Source organism: Oncorhynchus tshawytscha, linkage group LG30 (genome assembly GCF_018296145.1).
Source record: "Oncorhynchus tshawytscha isolate Ot180627B linkage group LG30, Otsh_v2.0, whole genome shotgun sequence".
Lineage (NCBI taxonomy): Eukaryota > Metazoa > Chordata > Actinopteri > Salmoniformes > Salmonidae > Oncorhynchus > Oncorhynchus tshawytscha.
The window spans coordinates 6,041,796-6,056,718 of NC_056458.1; the positions used below are offsets into that span (position 1 = coordinate 6,041,796).

The 14,923-nt window shown below is 45.1% G+C and overlaps 1 non-coding gene and 1 pseudogene across 1 annotated transcript; one reads left to right on the top strand and one right to left on the bottom strand.

The window, feature by feature from the left end:
• Window positions 1–1,825: 1,825 nt before the first annotated feature.
• LOC112228182 lies at window positions 1,826–14,663 on the bottom strand (annotated as a pseudogene).
• Window positions 14,664–14,728: 65 nt separating this feature from the next.
• On the top strand, window positions 14,729–14,801 carry trnaa-agc. The gene has a single exon. It is a non-coding gene; the product is annotated as a tRNA-Ala (tRNA).
• Window positions 14,802–14,923: the final 122 nt, after the last annotated feature.

Sequence of the window (14,923 nt, forward strand, 5' to 3'; positions counted from 1 at the left end):
AGTTAAAACAGTATTGTGTTGTTTAAAAATGAATATGAACTTATTTTCTTTGCATTATTCGAGGTCTGACAACTTAATCTTTTTTGTTATTTTGACCAGTTATTTTATGCAAATAAATGCTCTAAATTACAATATTTTATTTGGAATTTGGGGTTAATGTCAGTTTATAGAATAAAACAAAAATGTTCATTTTACCCAAACACATACCTATAAATAGTCAAACTGATCATTTTGCAGTGGTCTCTTAATTATATATATATACACACCTTTATTTTTGATTAGGCAAGTCAGTTAAGAACAAATTCTTATTTACAACAACGGTCTAGGAACAGTGGGTTAACTCCCTTGCACAGGGGCAGAATGACAGATTTTTACCTTGTCAACTCGGGGATTTGATCTAGCAACCTTTCGGTTACTGGCCCAACGCTCTAACCACTCGGCTACCTGCCGCCCACTAATATGTATTAGTGTACCAGTCAAAAGTTTGGACACCTACTCATTCTGTTTTTTATTTTATTTTTACTACTATGAAAATAAACGCAGTTGACAGTGAGAGGACATTTCTTTTTTTGAGTTAGTACCAGCCAAAAGTACGGACACGCCTACTCGTTCAAGGGTTGTTCTTTATTTTTAATATTTTATACATTGTAGAACAGTGAAGACATCAACACTATGAAATAACACATATGGAATCATGATGTAACCAAAAAAGTATTAAACAAATCAAAATATATTTTTATTTGAGATTCTTCAAAGTAGCCACCTTTTGCCTTAATGACAGCTTTGCACACTCTTGGCAGTACGGACATTGCCTCCTTGCAGCATGCCTAATGCACGTTCACACAGATAAGCAGGGACCCTGTGCATCTTTCTTTTGGTGTTTTTCAGTCAGTAGAAAGGCGTCTTTAGTGTTCTCTAAGTTTTCATACCTGTGACCTTAATTGCCTACCGTCTGTAAGTTGTTCGTGTCTTACCACCCGTTCCACAGGTGCATGTTCATTAATTGTTTATGGTTCATTGAACAAGCATGGGAAACAGTGTTTAAACCCTTTGCAATGAAGATCTGTAAAGTTATTTGGATTTTTACAAATGATCTTTGAAGGAGAGGGTCCTGAAAAAGGGAAGTTTATGTTTTTGCTGAGTTATACACACATACACATATATATATATATATATACACATATATACACACCCTTGTGGTTTGGAACCACCAAGCCTCTTCCTAGAGCTGGCCAGCCTGGCCAAACTGAACAATCGGAGAAGAAGGGCCTTAGTCAGGGAGGTGACCAAGAACCCAATGGTCACTCTGACAGAGCTCCAGAGTTCCTCTGTGGAGATGGGACAACCTTCCAGAAGGACAACCATCTCTGCAGCACTCCACCAATCAGGCCTTTATGATAAGAGTGGCCAGAAGGAAGCTACTCCTTAGTAAAAGGCACATGACAGCCCAGTTGGAGTTTTCCAAAAGGCAAACAAGATTCTCTGGTCTGATGAAACCAAGATTGAACTCTTTGGCCTGAATGCCAAGTGTCACGTATGGAGGAAACCAGGCACCACCCCTACGGTGAAGCATGGTGGTGGCAGAATCATGCTGTTGGGATGTTTTTCAGCAGCAGGGACTGGGAGACTAGTCAGGATCGAGGGAAAGATGAACGAAGCAAAGTACAGAGAGAGTCTTGATGAAAACCTGCTCCAGAGTGCTCAGGACCTCAGACTGGGGCGAAGGTTCACATTCGAATAAGATGACAACCCTAAGCACACAGCCAAGATAATGCTCGAGTGGCATTAGGACAAGTCTCTGAATGTCCTTGAGAGGCCCAGCCAGAGCCCGGACTTAAACTCAATCGGACATCTCTGGAGACCTGAAAATAGCTGTGCAGCAACTCTGGGGTCTGAATAGTTTCCGAATGCACTGTATATACTGGTGTTATACCCGAGCTTATGGCGGGAATCAGTTAAATCACATGCTGTCGACAATGTGCCCATTTCCGATTGAGCCGACATGCAGCATGCCTTTAAATAGCGCATTGTCGACAATGCTCAAACGGATTGCCTTAGAGTCCCAGCCTTAGTCCTTTTTGTGGGATTTCCTTAAACAAAACAAAAATCACACACTACCTGGTTTCCTAAGTTGGGGGACCACAATCTTGCAACAAATATGTATTATTTTGAAACATTCATTGCCTTTAAAAAAGGCACCATATGTACACACCTGTACAATACTACACAAAGGACTTAAACTCATGAAACACATACACAATGCAAGGTATTTCAGTTTTGTGTTGACAGACACATACAGTACGACCCTGGCCATCTCATTCAGTCAACTGTTCCTCACTCTGTTTATCTATCTTGCTCAGTTTAAGAGGGGGACTCGATTCAGGAGTTGGAGTATGTGTTTCTCAGTGCTAGGGTTGCGTTTACTCTAAACTGCAATTCAGGAACTGCATTGCTCTCTCAGCCAGACATACCGTGTCCAGTTGAAGTGAGAGGACATGAAACGACATTGACCCAGACTGTGGTGTCCTTCGTTACCTTAATCAACTGGGACATGACCATGGATAGGGGGTACCAATCAGTTGTAGTCCATCCAGAGTCATCCGCAGGTGCTCCCTGCGACTCATTTCTTCATCTTCAGGTCAGCTTCTATGGCACAACGGCGCCCCCTGGTGCCCCCATCCTGTAGAAGCACAGAGAGGAGATGGGTTAACTCTGGTCCAAAGTCATCACCCTAGACAACACCGGACAGACTGGCCCTCATATTTAGTGTTTGTTTGAACATGATAGGAAACATGGTTCAAGATTTAGATTCAATGCAACTTGCAAACACATGGGTCAATTAGCTTGTGTGCATTAAAGTTAGCGAGCCAATTTGTGTTTCTTTGCCTGCGTGTGTTTTTAGGAGCGTATGTGTGTGAGAGAGAGAAAGAGAGGAAATTTAAGAAAGAATACTATAGAGTAGGGGTATTCAATTTGCCTGTCTACCCCATCCACATCGTTCTCGCCAAACGCCACTCCCGCTAATGTTTCTTCTCGAATGTGAACCCATTCTGACCGCTCTGATTGGTCCCCAGAAACCAATGGGCTGGACCAGAGCCGGCCTACACGAATCACGTCATTTTTGACGACAGCACAAACAACTTCCCGGATAGCAGGTTCAGCATGGAGCGATCAATAAGAGCAACAAAAATCAAATTCAGGATGAGTCGTCAGGCAAGTATTCAATCTGACTTGGGGCCAGAATGCAAATACCCCAGCTGTCGTCTTGCAGCTCGTAACCTGCAGACTGGGTACTTACAAAGAGAGAGATAAGGAAGGCAGGAGAGGCCATGGGGACACTGTCCTGTGAGAGGACAGAGGATAGTCAGAGACAGGGAACAAAGACACACAGAACAAGGAAAGAAGAGGAGTCGTGGAGCACACACGGTGACGACACGCCGACGACACACTCCAAAAGAAAAGAGAACTGCATAAAAATAAATACAAAAAGACAGACCCCCTCCAAAAAGATTGAGAAATGAGGTGCATCATATACAGAAAAACATATAGGGTATAAAATAAGTGAACACCAGCGGTCATGGACACTATAAATACTGTATAGAATATAAACCTGTGGGAACACATACTGAAGCAGGATCCATCTTCTCACAGGAGTGGTCCAACAACTGACCCAACTCCTTTACTTAAACGCAGGTGGGTAACCAATTCCTCGCTTGAATTGTGAAGATATCGTTGGAGCCTTTTTGTTGTTGTTGTGATGAACTAAATATAAGCATTCCATCTTAAAACGTGAGCTCCAAAATGCAACGATATGTACCATGTGACTTTTGGCTAAATATGAAATTCTGTAGCATTGCAAATAACTTTAGTTTCAAATACTATACTATAATACTCGTAGCAAAAATATGTATCTTTCATTTATAATCTGTAGAAACGACGAGAATTAGAGAGGTTGAGAACTTTCGTGAAACGTCACAGTTGGAAAAATATGCGTCGGCTAGAAATCAAAACTGGACGAGATAGAGAAAGATGGGAGGGGTTGAGGGTAGCTGAAGCCTGGGCCTAAAAACAAACAAACGATAACTATTGTAAAATATACAGTCTGTAGGAACTGGAAGAAGCCTAAGTATTGCTATCCATTAGTTTACTCCAAATATATAACACATATGGAATCATGCAACCAAAAAAAAAGTGTTTAACAAATCAAAAATATATGTTATATTTGCTTATTCTTCAAAGTAGCCAACCTTTGACTTGATGACAACTTTGGACACTCTTTGGCATTCTCTCAACCAACCAGCTTCATGAGGTAGTCACCTGGAATGCATTTCAATTAACAGGTGTGCCTTGTTAAAAGTTAATTTGGGGAATTTCTTTCCTTCTTAAATGTGTTTGAACCAATCAGTTGTGTTGTGACAAGGTAGGGTTGGCATACAGAAGATTTACCAAATAGGTCTAAGACCAAGTCCATATTATGGTAAGAACAGATCAAATAAGCAAAGAGAAATGACAGTCCATCATTACTTTAAGACATGAAGGCCAGTCAATGTGGAACATTTCAAGAACTTTGAAAGTTTCTTCAAGTGCAGTTGTAAAAACCATCAAGCGCTATGATGAAACTGGCTCTCATGAGGACAGCCCTAGGAAAGGAAGACCCAGAGTTACCTCTGCTGCAAAGGATAAATTAATTTGAGTTACCAACCTCAGATTGGAGCCCAAATAAATGCTTCACAGAGTTCAAGTAACAGACACATCTCAACATCAACTGTTCAGAGGAGACTGCATGAACCAGGCCTTCATGGTCGAATTACTCCAAAGAAACCACTTGAGCCAAGAAACACGAGCAATGGACATTAGACCGGTGGTAATCTGTCCTTTGGTCTGATGAGTCCAAATTTGAGATTTTTGGTTCCAACCGCCAGGTCTTTGTGAGACGCAGAGTGATTATCTCTGCATGTGTGCTTCCTACCGTGAAGCAAGGATGAGGTGTGATGGTGTGGGGGGGCTTTGTTGGTGACACTGTCTGTGATTTATTTAGAATTCAAGGCACACTTAACCAGCATGGCTACCACAGCATTCTGCAGCGATATGCCATCCCATCTGGTTTGCGCTTAGTGGGACTATCATTTGTTTCTCAACCAGACAATGACCCAAAACACACCTCCAGGCTGTTTAAGGGCAATTTGACCAAGAAGGAGAGTGATGGAGTGCTGCATCAGATGACCTGGCCTCCACAATCACCCAACCTCAACCCAATTGAGATGGTTTGGGATGAGTTAGACCGCAGAGTGAAGGAAGAGCAGCCAACAAGTGCTCAGCATATGTGAGAACTCCTTCAAGACTGTTGGAAAAGCATTCCAGGTGAAGCTGGTTGAGAGAATGCCAAGAGTGTGCAAAGCTGTCATCAAGGCAAAGGGTGGCTACTTTGAAGAATCTCAAATATAAATATATATTTTTGTTTAACACCTTTTCTGTTACTACATTATTCCATATGTCTTATTTCATAGTTTTGATGTCTTCACTATTAGTCTTTATTAAAAATAAAGAAAAACCTTTGAATGAGTAGGTGTGTGTTTAAACATGAAGGGGGATTGGAAATGATGCAGACAATTACACTGATAGAAGCCACAATCTATGTGCAATATTAAAGCTGATCCAAAAAATACTATAATACAAATTGAATCTGCCCCACTAAATCCAAAACAACTCATTCTAAACCCCCCCACCGCTAAACCTTGAGCCTCTCTCCTGCTTTGAGACTATCTATCAGCCAGAGACACTGGAGAGGAACACAAGGTTGGAGCGCTGCCCTGGCTATGGTTTTACACACATTGATGCAGTGAAGTGGGGTACACACACACACACACAACAAACACACTACACAGATACAAACACAGATCAATGAAGCTAACAAAAAGCTAACACACACACAAGCGTGGAAACAGAGGCAGTGAAAAGATGAAGAATGAAGGATGAGAAAGAAAATATCAGTGTGTGTGTGTATCAGATTGACAGTTGAGAGAGTTGAGAGAAATTTAACCAGATTACATATGCATAGCCTTACCTACACTTTCACCAGTATCCCTGACATTGATTGGTACTGTACTGGTTCTGACCTTGTATACAGTGTAGTTTCTGGTGTGTATTTATTTTATATGACTTAGTATTACTGCATGTTGAGGAAGAGCTTGCAAAGCAAGCATTTCACACCCCTGTTAACACCTGCTGTATACTGTGCACGTGACAAATCAACTTTGATTTGATTTCAACGGCGTGGACTCGCAAGGGATCTTTGTCTCGCGTTGTCTCTATATCTGCACAGTTATGGGTGCAAGTGCGTGCGTTTGACTATTTTGTGTTTTGTGTCTGTAATGCAATTCAACAGCATTAGCAGTATTATCGGAGGGAGTCAGGTTCCTATCTACTATCATGAGTTCATCACCATCTAAGCCCATGAAGCCCACCAACTGTATGGTCTCCATCGAGGGCAACTCAGAATGGAGACTAGAGAAGGATGTCAGTGGGGAAATGGATCAAATTAAAACCGAAGCACATGATCATGCATTAGGAAAACACCCATGACTGACATACATGGCGCCCCTCCTATAAGATCTAGGAGTGTGTTTAGCTGCCTTCCAAAAGGTAAGAGACTTGTGTCCTCTCCTTTCCTCTGCAGTTAAACAGAACCCTAATCTGTCGCTTCTTGCATCCACAAATCCTCACTTTCCTTTCCTCTCCTAGACTCTCCATTCCCAATACTCTCTCCTCTCCTCCCACCCCCTATCTAAAGACCCTCCGTCCCGTGCGGTCCCACTGAGAGGAGCACCTTGTCCGTGGGGTCCTGCTTGCGGGTGCTCTCCCAGCCCCTCAGGCTCTTGGCGCTGACACCCGACTCGGAGGTCTGCATGATGAGCTGTGTGGCCAGGAACTGCTGGATCTGCTCCAGGACGTCCCTCTGCATCTCCAGGGCCATGTGGAACACATCATGGTCACAGCTGTTGTACATCACCACGTTCTGGAACATCAGCATGATGTCCCGCTGGAACTCTGCCGTGGTGCGGATCAGACCGGTCTCAATGCTCTTCTTAATGGTGGACAGGTCCTTGGGCCTGGAGCGGAGGAGAACGGAGATGGTCAGAGTGTCCAACAGGTCCATGGGCCTGGGGTGGAGGAGAACGGAGATGGTCAGAGTGCCCAACAGGTCCGACCAAGCCAGCAGAGAAAGCGCCTGTCGCCTGTGTCAGTGGTCAGTGCTTACCTGTGCACAATACTATGATACCCCGGGGCAATGTCATCAGTCACAGGAACACATTAGCATACCTGCGCCAGAAAAACAGCAAGGGCATCACTTTCAAAAGCTAAAATGAGAGGCAGGCTGCATGGTCCTGCTGTAGCCCTGGGTTCCATGAGCCAGCTTGTTACCTGTGATTGGCGGCTGCTTGCCATACCAGCAGGATGGCTTTCCTCCAGATCTTCTGAGCCTGTCTGGCCTCCTGGTCCTCACTGCACATCGAACTGCATAGACCAAGAAAGGGAAGAAGGCGTTTTGACGTGATATAGACATGCTTGGTGGTGTGTGTGTGTGCGCGTGTGAGACTCACAACTTGGAGGAGGCAGGGCTGCTGGGGATAGAGTCTGCGGTGGTGTGGAGCTGCAGAGAGGAGGCTGTGTGCAGACTATAGCTGTCCTCTTTAGTCTCTCCTCTACGTCGCTCCCCCTCCTCTTCCTCCTTCACACGCAACACGGGTACAGAGACTGAGTTAGATACCTACAGTAGAAAAGAGGAGAATCCTTTGTCCTCCTGATACTGAGCAAATTCCGCTCATCGGAGTATCTCGCACAGGCTTTGAAAAAGGACCTGCTAGTGTATACTTCCTCTTCCAATTATAATGTGTGGGAGGTCAAATTAACAAAAAACTATCTACCAAATCAATTAATTTGAAAATGTTGATTACTTCTTCTTGTCATTACCATTCACCTGATGATTCACCATTTACTGCTGAGGTCCTGACCTGTTGCACCCTCTACAACCACTGTGATTATTATTTGATCCTGCTGCTCATCTATGAACGTTTGAATATCTTGGAGAACAACCTGGCCTTAATGGACATGTACTGTTATAATCTCCACCCAGCACAGCCAGAAGAGGACTGGCCACTCCTCAGAGCCTGGTTCCCCTCTGGGTTTCTTCCCAGGTTCCTGCCTTTCTAGGGAGTTTTTCCTAGCCACCGTGCTTCTACATCGGCATTGCTTGCTGTTTGGGGTTTTTCGGCTGGGTTTCTGTATAAGCACTTAGCGGCATCTGCTGATGTAAAAAGGGCTTTATAAATGAATGTGATTGATAATAAGACGGGACTTTTTTGTTGTTAACTTATGATGGGGTTCCCTGGGTCGCCTGGGCAGGGGTCCCTTGGCAAGAAAATGTTGAAGAGCCCCGTTCTAACAAAAGGAAAACAGGTCTCAGCTCAAGTCTGTTCTCTCTTCAGTGGGACGTGTACCTTGGAGTGTCCTCTTGTCATGGAGCCACCCTCAGAGTCTGAGGGAAAAGGGAAAAGAGAGAGAGAGAAACAGGCAGTCATGCTAAGAACACAACAGGTTGATTTTGGCATCTTGTATGGCTGTCAGTTTGATGTGCCAGGGCTAGGAGTGTGTGTATACCTGCGTGTGGTGTGTCAGCTCCTTGCTGCATCCACTCTTCACTCTCACACTTGATGGTGGCATGGGGAGAGACAGGGCTTCCCTCCCCATTGGCCCCGCACATGATCCCATGCTGCAGACGAGCGCCAATAGGCTGGCTGTGCTCCAGCATCATAGACGAGCAGGAGGGAGAAAGGCCACTGATGCCCAGGGGGTGTGTGTACCCTGAGGTACAGCTGTTCTGGCTGTCACATGCAGAGGCCCCACCCCGTGTCTCCAGGCTCTCCCTCTTCACCTCCAGACTGCCGTGGAGGGGGGAGGAGTAGGAGGAGGCTTGTGGGGCCCGTGTGGGGGTGGCAGGGTTACACTCAGGAGGCTTGAAGGGCCCGGGCTCCCAGGGGGGGCCAGACAGGGCGTCTCCTCACACAGGGACAGAGCGGCCTCCACTGCAGCCGCATCCAAAGCTTCTGCATTCTCATCACCCTATAGGGTGAGAGATTAGAGCCGGTCACTTCATTATTACATTTTTTTGTCATTTAGCAGGACACTCTAATCCAGAGTGACTTCCAGGAGCAATTAGGGTTATGTGCTTTGCTCAAGGGAACATAAACTGATTTTTCACCAAGTCTGCTCTGGGATTCGAACCAACGACCTTTCGGTTACTGGCCCAATGCACTTAAAACGCTAGCCTACCTGCACCACTTCAAAACACCTCAGAAAGACCTATTATGTAGTTATTATTAGAGAGAAAGCTGATATAACTATGGCTTTATAGGCAGAACAGGTATCCATCAACGTTTTTAGGTGCACGAGGCGGAGGACGAGCACCTTATCCTCAATGATGGCGATGATGTCCCCCACTGTCTCCAGGTCCAATTCATCTCCCATGTAGGGCACCGTCACTAGGCCCTCTTCTGTCCCCTCCTCTGGGCCAGACGGGGAGGCCTCCACCTCATCCCTGCCTATATACAGACACACACACACACACACACACACACACACACACACACACACACACACACACACACACACACACATATATATATATATGTAGTATTAACAGCCTTATAATATGATTCATATTCAATCTCTGCGTAAAGACAACAGATGGAGGACATGATCATGGTGACAGGCTTCACGTTCATGTCGGAGGAGATGAGATGGAATGAGATGCCATGTACAGTAGTGTGGTGGTCAGTTGAAAAGACAGAAAAGATGCTGGGGAGGAGGTGACGACGAGTAAAGAAGGAAGAGGACCTGTATAAAAGCAGAGGGAGGGAACGGGAGAGACCTGTGTGTAGTGAGGCAGGGGAGTCCATAGTGGGGGGTGCAGCAGCAGTGAGAAGGGCACTGGAGGAGTCTGTGCTGCTGGCCAAGGAGCCCAGCGGAGCTGAGAACTGAGGCCCGGCCTCCAGCAGACGAGAGAGTGTAGGGGCACCTAGCGCACACGGACACACACAAACACGCAAAGCGCACAGAGCCTTGATCTATAATCACAAATGCCACGCTAAGCAATACAAAATTTTTACTATTTGACTACCTAAGTTTAGCAAACGCATACATGGACAGGTACACATCTGCAAACATTCTAGAAGCAAGCTTTCTGCTGGGTGTTTATGCAATGGCACAAGTGTGTGTGTGTGTGTGTGTGTGTGTGTGTGTGTGTGTGTGTGTGTGTGTGTGTACCTGTTGCTAGACAGCCAGGAAGAATGGAGCCTGTGAGCTGTAGGTCATGTGCTATTGTCATATTACCAGGCAGGTCACCATCTCCAGCCTATAAGGCAAACACAGCACCTCTGTAACTGCAACAGGAATCATCTGACGATGAGTCTGAGATGGGTCGTTACATGTGGATGTTTTTCAATAGTATGGAAGTGAACAATCCCTATGGCATAATATAGTGTTTCCTCTCGGACATACCAGTCTGGGGCTTGTGGGTATGAAACTGCCTTTCTTCAGTAGCTCAGAGAGGAGAGGGGATGGTGGTGGCGTGGCTTTCTGGCCCAAGAGTTTCTTTTGTGGGGAGTCATCCAGAAGAGTGCCCAGGCCTGACTCTGCACCAACCATCCCACAGGCCTCAGTCAGGGGCATGAACCCTGCTCCCTCTGGAGGGATATAACATGCAAGGGAGTAGGGCAGGCAGACCGAAGAAAAGGCATTTCGTGTAGCATGTGGCAGCACATCAAATTGACAATGACAAATTGACAAAAACAGAATGTTTTTACTGAACTCCAATCATCTCTCTACCTGCCCCTGCCCCATTCCCCTGTAGCTGACAGGGACTCACAGTCACTGAGGTGCTGGGGTCCTTGGGTGTGCTCTGGGGTATGTCCCCTTGGCAGAACTCGAGGCTTGGCGAGCCGCACCCCGAGGGAGAGCGCACGGTCACACTGGGCACTCATTTAGGGGTGTTCTTCACCGCCTGTCTGGCTGGAAGGGGGGTGGGGCGTCGGGGTGAGACTGTTCTTAGTTTGACCAATCACACTACAGTTGAGCCACTAATGACTTTGACCCGCGTTTGTGGCTGTGTACACATCCATCTCAGCCTTAGACATACTTTCTGATGGAGCTCCTCATCCAAACCCCTTGGCATGATATTTATTTCAACATCCCCTGTGGGTTTATTGAATCATTCAACAAACATAAAACGCATCTGAATCAACCTGTATACTTCCTGGTATATTGAGTTCTACAAGGTCTGGAATAAGACTGATACAAAGGGGTGACCAAGGAGCAATAGAAGGAAATAGTGTTATGTTTACTGAGCAGGTAAAGGAAAGCTACAGGCAAAAGCAGCTTGTGGTGTGCATGAAGTGGGTTATCTTTTACCTAGATAGGCTGTATCTATGGCCTTTCTTTTCACGTCTGCCTCCTCCTCTTCCTGTTTCTTCTTCCTGACAGGCACAGAAAGTCGTTTTTCCCCCCCAGAAAAACACAAATAGATACAGGTAATGAGATACAGAAATAGTAACAGAAAGTCTCATACTGCACATTCTCTCCCCATAGCTCCTCAATTTTGGAGTCCAGGTGCCCGGCTTGGATCAGCTCTGCCTCTTTCTTCAGCTTCCTGTGAATGCAGCAGACCAACAGTTGACATCAGTGTTGGGTCAATAAAGTAGCAGCAAATATCTACCATAGGCCGTGAGTCTCTTGAATAGATAGTCCCACCTCGATCAGAGATAGCACAAAGCCCGTGTACCTGTGCTTCTCCTGTGTGTCTCTGATCAAGCGCTTCAGCTCCTCAATCCTCTCTGCCGTGAGCCTGCGCACGATCACATCCTCCACCGTCTCCACCACCTCGCCTTTCTCATCCCGCTTCCGTCTGGCGAGAGATACCCGCGTCATGAACATAACCCAGACAAGATCATGTCATCCATAAACCATTAGCTGCCTCCTTCAGACCCCCTCTGGTCGTAGGAAATGCAACAGCAGGACCATCACAGATCCAGTCGCACACGGGAAAAGACATCGAGATAAACGGTGACTGCTGTGCTCACTTTGGGGTCTCTGTCGTCTCCAGGAGCTCTGAGTACTGGGAGGCACAGTGCTAGATGAAAAAGTGAGCGATAGGGAGAGAGAAGAGTAAGCCAGTTATTTCCTTGAATTCAACAGGCTGCATTAAGAACACCTTCCTAATATTGAGTTTCACCCCTTTTGCCCTCAGAACAGACTCAATTCGTCGGGGCATGGACTCTACAAGGTGTCGAAAGCGTTCCACAGGGACGATGGCCCATGTTGACTCCAATGCTTCCCACAGTTGTGTCAAGTTGGCTCGATGTCCTTTGGGTGGTGGACCATTCTTGATGCACACGGGAAACTGTTGAGAGTGAAACACCCAGCAGCGTTGCAGTTCTTGACACAAACTGGTACCAACTACCATACCCCGTTCAAAGGCACTTAAATATTTTGTCTTGCCCATTCACCCTCTGAAAGGCACACACACAAATCATGTCTCAATTGCCTTTGGGCTTAAAAACCCTTCTTGATCCGGTCTCCTCCCACTCATCTACACTGATTGAAGTGGATTTAACAAGTGACATTAATAAGGGATCATAGCTTTCAGTCAGTCTATGTCATGGAAAGAGCAGGTGTTCATAATGTTTTGTACACTCAGTTTATTGACAATCCAGGGCAGTGGAAGAGGACAATGATGGAAAATGAACAGGGCTCGGGAAAGTACAGTTAAATATGCAAAGTACCAGTGTTTCCCTGAGGATTATTTTCAGCAGCAGTGGAAAAGTTAGTGTGAGGTGGGCGGGGCTGTGGGCGTGACCATCAGCACCGTTTTAGAGGCCCTGCTCTTGGCAGCAGAGACAAAATGTTGCCGCTTTAAAGCTAATTGCCTGCAATTCTACATATTCTTCCATGGCTTATGTCATGTTTTTATGCTATCTGAGTGACTCAAACATTGCCATGGCATTTTTTTTTTCATTTTAAATTCTCCTCAACTGTCTAGTTTTTATTTTGATAATTGTTAGTTCTCAAAGATGATCTTGTTTAAAAACATATTGGTCAATTACATTTTATATATACTTTATATCTGGTTTTAGTTGTTTAACTTTACACTGAAAACATGTAACCATCCCAAAAATTATTCTCTAAAATAAAATAACAAGTAAAAAATGAAAACAGCGGTGTGCTGTTGTTAAATGTATATAGGCGAACCGTTGAAGGACGCATGCCACCAATCTCACTCAATCAACCCTTTCGGCAAGAGTCCATAGGGTTACTGTATTGTGGGCACCAAGGCTAATATATTTTAGATGCTATCATCAGGTTCTTGTTTGTTCATGGTGTTCATCTATTGAAGCATAGCCTACCTTTTGTGAGAACCAGTCAGGGGGTCGTCCTGCGTCTGCAAATGGTTTGATGGCTCGACTGACAGACACCCTGTGGGTATGAATATCCTATATTTACATCATCACAATTCCTATTCGACTGACCAGTTCTATTCGAAAATCTTTCCTCACATAATCAATTGCCTGACAATTACCCTATTGCTTATTTCCATTAATGGAAGTCTTACTCAGTGAAAGTTGGTGGCTGGCTAAGATTCGACTGGTCTGTCCAAATAAATTATTAGAGTAACATGATGTAGGTCGACAAGCGTGCTGCATTACCAGTTCTGGTCCCCACTCTTCATGACAGAGGTGGCCAAGCACAGCTTCTCCCTCACCGACCATGGCTCCGTTGGCCCCATGGCAAGCAACTTGTGTTCTGCAGATAAGGAGTGGATAGGGGGGAACGACCACTTATTAGTCAGGACAGGTAATATATGTTTTTAATCACATTATATTTTACAGGTCAGGATGTCCCAAGATCCTGCAAAACAAATCCCATTGTGTTAACTAATAATTATGAAATAAGATCTCAGCTAAATAACTAAAGAAGGTTAGGCCACACTGAAAACCAAGACTCTACCATGTACGGACGGGTGAAAATAAATGTTGCACTAGCCAGAGCTAGCCACCACCTTGAGAGCAGTGTTACGAAATGCCCTACGAATATTTCAAAAGTCATGAATCACCCATAGCAACACCTTTCTAGGCGAACATATGAAACTATTAACTTCCGCACAAATACGCACAAGCACATACCACTTACTATAGCTAACTAGCGAGCTTCTGCTAACTGGTCAGCTAACGAAGAGAAGAGTGAGCCATTCATTCAACGCTCGTGCTAGCAGGGGTAGGCTTGTAAGAATTGACCGATCTGCAAATGCCGTCCAACTTTAGATCAATTGCATGACTATCGTGTGCAAACGGTTCATGAACACTTGGATGCCATGCATTAAAAAAAGCATATACAGTATCTAATTTGACAGCAGGCTCATTTACTCACTTCCAACCCCGCTCGCCATCTTCTGGTCATACAATTACTCCACCCACCCAATATGACTCAGTACAGTATAAGCCAAATTAGATCATTCAGATGAAAAAGGGAATAAGGGAAATGTTAGTTTTGCGTAGACTCACTGTGGCTGCCGCTGTGTAGAAGTAATAAGTACATTAACTGAACAATTTCCAGCACCATAGTGATGTGTTTGATAACTATTCGTTTATGAACTCATGTGGTCCCGTACTGACACATCGGGGGATTAGCTCAAATGGTAGAGCGCTCGCTTAGCATGCGAGAGGTAGCGGGATCGATGCCCGCATCCTCCACATTTTTTTGTGAATTAAAAAATGCCCACCTTGTATTGATGTCGCATCTTAATAAGATAAATACCCTGGCCCGTGTACAGTTAATTTTTAAAATTGCTATTCCTCTCTGTAAGGAAGAGGTC